Source organism: Leuciscus leuciscus (genome assembly GCF_965113295.1).
Source record: "Leuciscus leuciscus genome assembly, chromosome: 16".
NCBI lineage: Eukaryota > Metazoa > Chordata > Actinopteri > Cypriniformes > Leuciscidae > Leuciscus > Leuciscus leuciscus.
This window is the reverse complement of record NC_138740.1, coordinates 27,505,290-27,512,754: the sequence shown is the minus strand read 5'-3', so window position 1 is coordinate 27,512,754 and position 7,465 is coordinate 27,505,290. Positions and strand designations below refer to the sequence as shown.

The window sequence follows — 7,465 nt, the reverse complement described above, 5'->3', positions numbered from 1 at the left end:
GCATTATTGACATAAATGACAGTGCACTGGTGCCTCCTGAGAACATGGGGCTGGGAGAGGCATTGTCAGTAAAAGAACATTAGTCTTTATCTTTTCTAAATCTCTGCCCTTCTGTCACTGGGCTGAATACAAATCAAGACAGAAAGAAGTGTCCTGTCAAAGCTTGTGGTTAAATTTAGTTGACAGCAATAGTGTGAGATGATGCGCTGACGGTGTTAACTGAAGTAGACTGTCAATGTTTACACTCAAAAAAATGATTCAAGGCCTTCTTAGATATGACACATTTAAATTGTGTTCACTTTATTTAAATATATCTAATTAGGAATAATACGTATATATATTTAATAAGTCTAACGTAAAATGTATAAAAAGTGTCATCTATGAGATTTATTTTAATTTGGTTAACTCAAATTAATTTGGCTTCGGAGCGCGCCATTTGCGCATGTGCAAGACAAGCTCAGAGAAGAACATGCTCAGAGTGTGTGGACGCTATTTTCTCGTCTGCCGCCGTAAGGACTGCTACGTCGTATTCGTTATTGGTAAGTATTATCTTGTTTGAGTATTTGTAATAAATAATTTACCTCACTGTAAGAGAATGTGTAACTTATATCATAATGTTGAGTGAAATATGCAACCGCAGTGAAAGGTATGCAAGGTGAATTGTTCTAAGTGTCCCTTCGATAGCTTAACTTACACACGCAACGTGCAAATTCTGTGTTAAACCAGTATAACGATTCAGAATTTGACTGTAACTGTGCAAAATTGGTTCTTAACTAATTGGCTTGCTAGCTGGATTGATATATCCGTCATAAAATGAATTGGAGGCTTGCGATTGTTTCGGCGCCAAGTCTATTTTTGCTGCGTCACTTAAGTTACGCTGAATTGGCCACAGTGCATTGTTCTTGATCAAATTTGACCTGCCTAACATCAAATATAAGACATTTCACCATAAAATCATGAAATGAGGTGTTCCGTGTTTCACAATCACCATATGAAATTAAGGTTAAGCGCTGTGGGAGGAAAAATACACGAAAACATAGTTTTTGTTCAAAGGCCAGTTTAAATGATTAAAACTAGAGGTAACGTATATCTCAATATTAATATTTATCATGTAAACTACCTATTTACAACATCATAGCTGAGCTGCCCAAGGTAAATCAGAGCAAGTGACAGACAGGGGTTAGCCTACATCAGTCAGAACACCTGAAAAATGTGACAGAATGGACGATAGTCGTCTGTTTTTGCAGTAAACACGCTATTTGATTAACGCTATAAAACGCATATTTGTTGAAATTATCGATCTATGTATTATGTGAACTCCCATTCGTTTCTCAAAAAAAATAGTACTTTTCACTGTATAGTACCCCAGTTAACATATTTGTCAAACTTAATTGAAGAATGTTGAAATACTAAAGAATATCATGATAACCCAGATCTAAATATTGTAGCCTAATGTTTTTTAAAAGTTGGTCATCAACATTCACAACCACAGTTAAGTAGTCAATCTCTTAATAAATATTAAAAGTATTAAAAATTAAAAAAATTAAATCATTTGACAACATAAAAAATATTAAAACTCGAGACGTAAGAAGCAAAATGAATTATGTTTTCGCATATGATGCGCAGTTTTTGCGTGCATAAGATACGCACTTTGACGGCGTATAATATGCACGTACCCCACACCACTAAACCTACCCAAGGGGTTTACAGTGTGTAAATATGCATGTAAAAAGTCATTTTTGCGTATCAATTGCACAATGAAACACAAAGCATATTCATATGAGTACTGGTTCCCACGCCTAATCAATATCTTCTCTTTCACAGTTTATGAACATGACCAGGTGAACAGCAACCTCCTAGTTACAGTAAGTCATATTCAAATATTCAGATATTCTGATTTACTTGTGTCATTTGTTAAATATGGTATCTAATAATACTTTTCTATTCTTCTTTTTAGGATTGTGAATGTGGCAGTGCAAAGAATGTTCATCGAAACTAGCTAGCAGGTAGGCTATTTGTTGCTGCAGCATTTTAGGCAGACTCGTGTGTGCTTTAGGGGCAGTTTTCGCTATCCATGTCCATACACAGATTGCCCATGCACGTTTAGTACATGGAGTAAGCTTCTTAATCACACATACAAAATACATGCTAAACAGGAAACTCCAAAGCCAGAAGAATTAACAACATTCCAGTGTCTTGTGTGCTCATGCAAGGAGCTAGCAGCAGAAAGAGATTATTTTCAACACATAAATGGACATATCAGGCATAATGAAACAGTTCAGTGTATGTTTGTAGGATGTGCATTTGAAAGTAATATTTACAGGACATTTAACACCCACAGATACCGGAAACACAATCCACATTCATTAATAAACTTCAAACCAATTGTCGTCAGCCAATGCCCATGATAGAGGTGTTCAAGAATCAATGGCCAGCTCTTTTTCAGCAGAGTGAAGTAAGTAAACATGTTATGTAGTGTTTTATTTTAGTCGTTATTGGGTATTTTCGTAGTAAGAAGGATAAACAAAACAAAATTGTTTTTGTTTTTTTCATTTTGAAGGTGAACGCAGAGTTCATGCAGGTCACTACGAAGCCACTGCAATCAATGTTCCTATCACAGCTGGGCCACTTTTCAGATAAACTGATGCAGATCTTCAAGAGCAAAGGAGGAGTGAAGGGGCAAAAGATCAAAAACGCCCTGGCGATCACAGACTCTGTTAGTATAAATGCATGCATTGTCTTCTGTTTTGTCTAGTTATTGTACAGCTTTCTGCATTTGGCTAATTTCAGTCTTGATTTCCCCCCTGCTGTGGTGTGACAACATAAACATCAGGAGAGAGTGCATCCTGAAAGGCCTGATGATCTACCTGACTGAAGATCCAGACTCTTTCTGCAAGGAGTATGTGGTAAGTGATTTTTTTTTTTATATATATAACAACAATTCTGTTAATACTTTTATGTTTTATAATAGAATATATGATTGATTATTATTAAATGCTCAATTTTCATTTCACAATAAAAGATGTATTAGTGGAATAATAAGATTTAGTTTTATTCATTTTAATAAAATATTTTTAATAGTAATAATTTTGCAGGGGGGAGGGTCTTATTTTGTCTTTAGCTGATCACATCATGCCTGGTAGATGTAAAATCAGGGCTTTAAGTGAATAGTCCACCCAAAATGAAAACCCATTTATTCACCCATGTGTGTGCCTTTTTTCATTCCATGTGTAAGCCTTTCATTGTTCATCTGAACAAAATAGAATTTGTAGAAGTTTTCAGATGTGTATGTCCATAGAATGGAAGTAAATGGCAGCCAACAATGTAATAGTAATATGAACTAACAATGAACAGTTGGATTGTTAACTATCGTTAACAAAGATTAATAAATCTTGTAATAAATGTATTGATATTTTTTAGTTAATGCATTATGGAACCATATTGTAAAGCGTATTATTGATATTCTATCAATGTTGTGTATGCCAAATCAAACAGTCCATGAAATTATGCCTGGTTCAGATTACCCGATTTTGTCTCGATCCGTTTGACGTAGGGTGTCGTGGGGATTCGTAAACGACAACGGGTGTCGGGACACAAGATTCGATCGTTTCATCTCATATAGTGTGTCATAGTGGGCGACAACCGACGTTGCATCTGCGATGCTTCACGCCATCACGACAAAAAGACTAGCGTGTTTAATTTTTTAACGGTCCTCCACGACGGGTTCCGTCAAGAGTGAGTGAGCCTATGTGAGCGAGAGTGAGTGTGTGTGTGAGCAACAGTGAGTGTGTGTGTGAGCGACAGTGAGTGTGTGTGTGCGAGCAACAGTGTGTGTGTTTGTTTGTGTGAGTGTGTGCACAACAGTGAGTGTTGTGCGAGTGTGTATGTGCGTGAATGAGTGAGCGAGCGACAGTGAGTGTGTGTGTGCGTGAGTTTGTGTGTGTGTGTGCACGAGTGAGTGAGCGAGCGACAGTGACTACGTTTACATGCAGCCAATAACCCGTTCAAAACCGGAATATTAGCAATAACCCGGTCGCGCACGGCCATGTAAACACCGGCAAAAACCTGGATATGCTCATATCCCGGTTTTTAAAAACCCGAATATGACCCCTTTTTTAACCCGAATATTTGGTCATGTAAACGCGTATCGGCATATCCCCATCAAAAGGAACAGTGACTACGTTTACAAGCTGTCAATATTCGGGTTATGGTCGGGTTAAGGTCACTATTTGGGTTTCTGAAACATTCGGAATAACCCGTTTACATGCGTGAGCAGAGAGAGAGTTACTCCTGTATACATGGAATTTGTAATCAATTGGCAATATCCCGATGTAAACGGCGACGCACGGTTAGCGTCTGGAAGTACGGACAACCTTAAGACGCAATATGCGTAATTTCCGATTCTTCTTCCTGTATCCAAAGACAATAACAGCAGCAGCAGCACGCGATAGTGAATAGTTCGGGGCAGATAGCGATCGCCTTTGTTTGCGCGCGCCGTCTCTACTCAAAAGACCAAGATTCCTTGCGAATAGAACATGCGCAGAACACAAATCAATGTTCCTTTTGATGGGGATATGCCGATCAAACGTTTACATGACCAAATATTCGGGTTAGAAAAGGGGTACCCCAGGGATCATATCCGGGTTTTTAAAAACGTTTTTTGCCGGTGTTTACATGGCCGTGCGCGACCGGGTTATTGCTAATATTCCGGTTTTGAACGGGTTATTGGCTGCATGTAAACGTAGTCACTGATTTGTGTTCTGCGCATGTTCTATTCGCAAGGAATCTTGGTCTTTAGAGTAGAGACGGTGCATACAGAAACCCGCGTGCAGTATACCGGAAGTAAACAAGAAGTAGAGGTAAACATGGCGAGACGCAGCACAGCACCACACTTTTGGAGCGAGGAGGAAAGCGCAAACAAAGGCGATCGCTATCTGCCCCGAACTATTCATTATCCGTGTGGTGCTGCTGTTGTTGTCTTTGGATACAGGAAGAAGAATCGGAAATGACGCATATTGCGCCTTAAGGTTGTCCGTACGTCCAGACGCTAACCGTGCGTCGCCGTTTACATCGGGATATTGCCAATTGATTACAAATTCCATGTATACAGGAGTAACTCTCTCTACTCACGCATGTAAACGGGTTATTCCGAATGTTTCAGAAACCCAAATAGTGACCTTAACCTGACCATAACCCGAATATTGACAGCTTGTAAACGTAGTCAGTGAGTGTGTGTGTGTATGTGCGAGTGAGTGTGTGTGCGCGAGTGAGTGTGTGTGCGCGAGTGAGTGTGTGTGCGCGAGTGAGTGTGTGTGCGCGAGTGAGTGTGTGTGCGCGAGTGTGTGTGTGTGTGTGTGAGTGAGCGAGTGTGTGCGCGCATGAAGAGAGTGAGTGTGTGTCGAACGAGAGTGTGTGTGTGTGAGTGAATGTTTGAAAGTGAATGTGTGCGTGTGACGGCACGCGATGACTGGTCGGAAAGCAACGTGTAGTCTGACATGTTTCTTGTCCACGACATGGCAAGATTTTAGGAGTCAAAATCGTGTAATCTGACACCGTGACTATCGTAACAGACACAAAAATCTTGTAATCTGAACCAGGCATTAAGGAAGATGTTAAGTTTCAGACTGAAAAGTAGCAATGCAATTTGCTGATGACTTTTAAAATATAAAGGGTCAAATTCACCTGGGCTTAACCAAAGTGTTTTGTGTTTTGTCCAGGCCACTGAGGATGCAGAAAATGAAACCCCAAACACAGTCATGAACTTGGATGGACATAGGCTGATTGCAAAGATCCAGCAACTTAAAATCAAGCTGTTTGCATGAGATAAGCACTTTTTTTGAGAACACAATGAGAATGATTTGAGAATACATTGTTGTATATTGAGTCAATACTTATGCACGCACACACACCACACAAATGTTTTTTTGTTTTTTTTAAACACTCTTACATGCTTTTTCTTACACACTTTTTGTGTGTATTTCTAGTTAGTCGTTCTTGTCTTTAGGGATAGTTCACCCAAAAATGAAAATTCTGTCATCATTTACTGATCCTGGGGTTGTTCCAAACCTGTATAAATGTATTTGTTCTGTTGAACACAAAGGAAGATGTGTTAGAATATGGGAAACTGAACAGTTCTGGGCCATCATTGACTTCTATAGTTGTTGTTTTTTCTTCTTCCTACTATGGAAGTCAATGGTGGCCCAGAACTGTTCATTTTCCCATGTTCTTTAAAGGGTTAGTTCACCCAAAAATGAAAATTCTGTCAGTAATTACTCACCCTCATGTTGTTCCAACCCCGTAAGACCTTCGTTCATCTTCGGAACACAAATTAAGATATTTTCGATTAAATCTGAGAGCTGGATCACTCCTCCATAGGCTTCTAAGGGAATGAAACTTGCTGGCCCAGAAAATGTATTAAGATTGAGCCACTGTAGTCATTTGGACTATATTAACGATCTCTTTAAGTTTATCAAGTGATGAAAATCCTTTTTGTGCGCAAAAAACAAAACAAAAATAACAACTTTATTCCACTATTCATTTCCTTCTCTCTGGGCTTCTCGTCGCTTGATAAACTTAAGATTATTAACCCTTACGGGGTTGGAACAACATGAGGGTGAGTAATTACTGACAGAATTTTCATTTTTGGGTGAACTAACCCTTTAACACATGTTCCTTTGTGTTCAACAGAACAAAGACATTTGTACATGTTTGGAACAACCTGAGGATGAGTAAATGATGACAATTTTCATGTATCCCTTTTAAGACAAGCCATTATGTATATGTATATATGATTCTTTATTTTGTTTGTTTTTAGTAGTCAAGTTTTTGACTTTGGAATTCCATAAACTGTTAATGTGCCACAAAGGCAAATTTCCAGACTGGAAAAAAAGGCTTTAACATGTGTACTTGTACTTTTCACATTAAATAACTATTGAGTTTTAAATAAAAACATCTTGATCAAGATTTGTCTTGTCTCTATGGTGTACAAAAGAAGGATTTCCTAATTTATTTTTCAATTAAATGTTTTAATTTAAGTTTAGGAAGGATACAACTAATTGTATAAATGTATCCATTTCATCTAAACTATTTGATCAATTTAGTTGGACCAACTCATTTAAGTTGGTCAAAATTGAGTTGGACCAACTCATTTAAGTTGGTCAAAATTGAGTTGGACCAACTCATTTAAGTTGGTCAAAATTGAGTTGGACCAACTTAATTACATTTCATTGCATGAATTCGTTTTTTATGAGTTGGGGCAACACATATTTATTGGATGGAAATCCTGCCCACAATTAAATTGAGTTTGTCCAATGAGTTATTTTTTTGAGTGTAGGTGAAGCCCAATGAGCTGGAGAATTCAATAGAAGAGAAAGGGCAAAATGTAACTACTTAACAACTAAAATCATTATTATTTGTCCGGTCAGTCGACTGTCTTCAGCTATAAGGACTCAGCAGTGTTCCTCCA

General features: G+C 38.2%; 1 long non-coding RNA gene across 1 annotated transcript; it reads left to right on the top strand.

The window, feature by feature from the left end:
• The first annotated feature begins 252 nt into the window (after nt 1-252).
• LOC309477128 lies at nt 253-6,434 on the top strand. Its single transcript, XR_014198534.1, has 3 exons — nt 253-2,455; nt 2,561-2,906; nt 5,718-6,434. It is a non-coding gene; the product is annotated as an uncharacterized lncRNA (long non-coding RNA).
• The last annotated feature ends 1,031 nt before the right edge of the window (nt 6,435-7,465 follow it).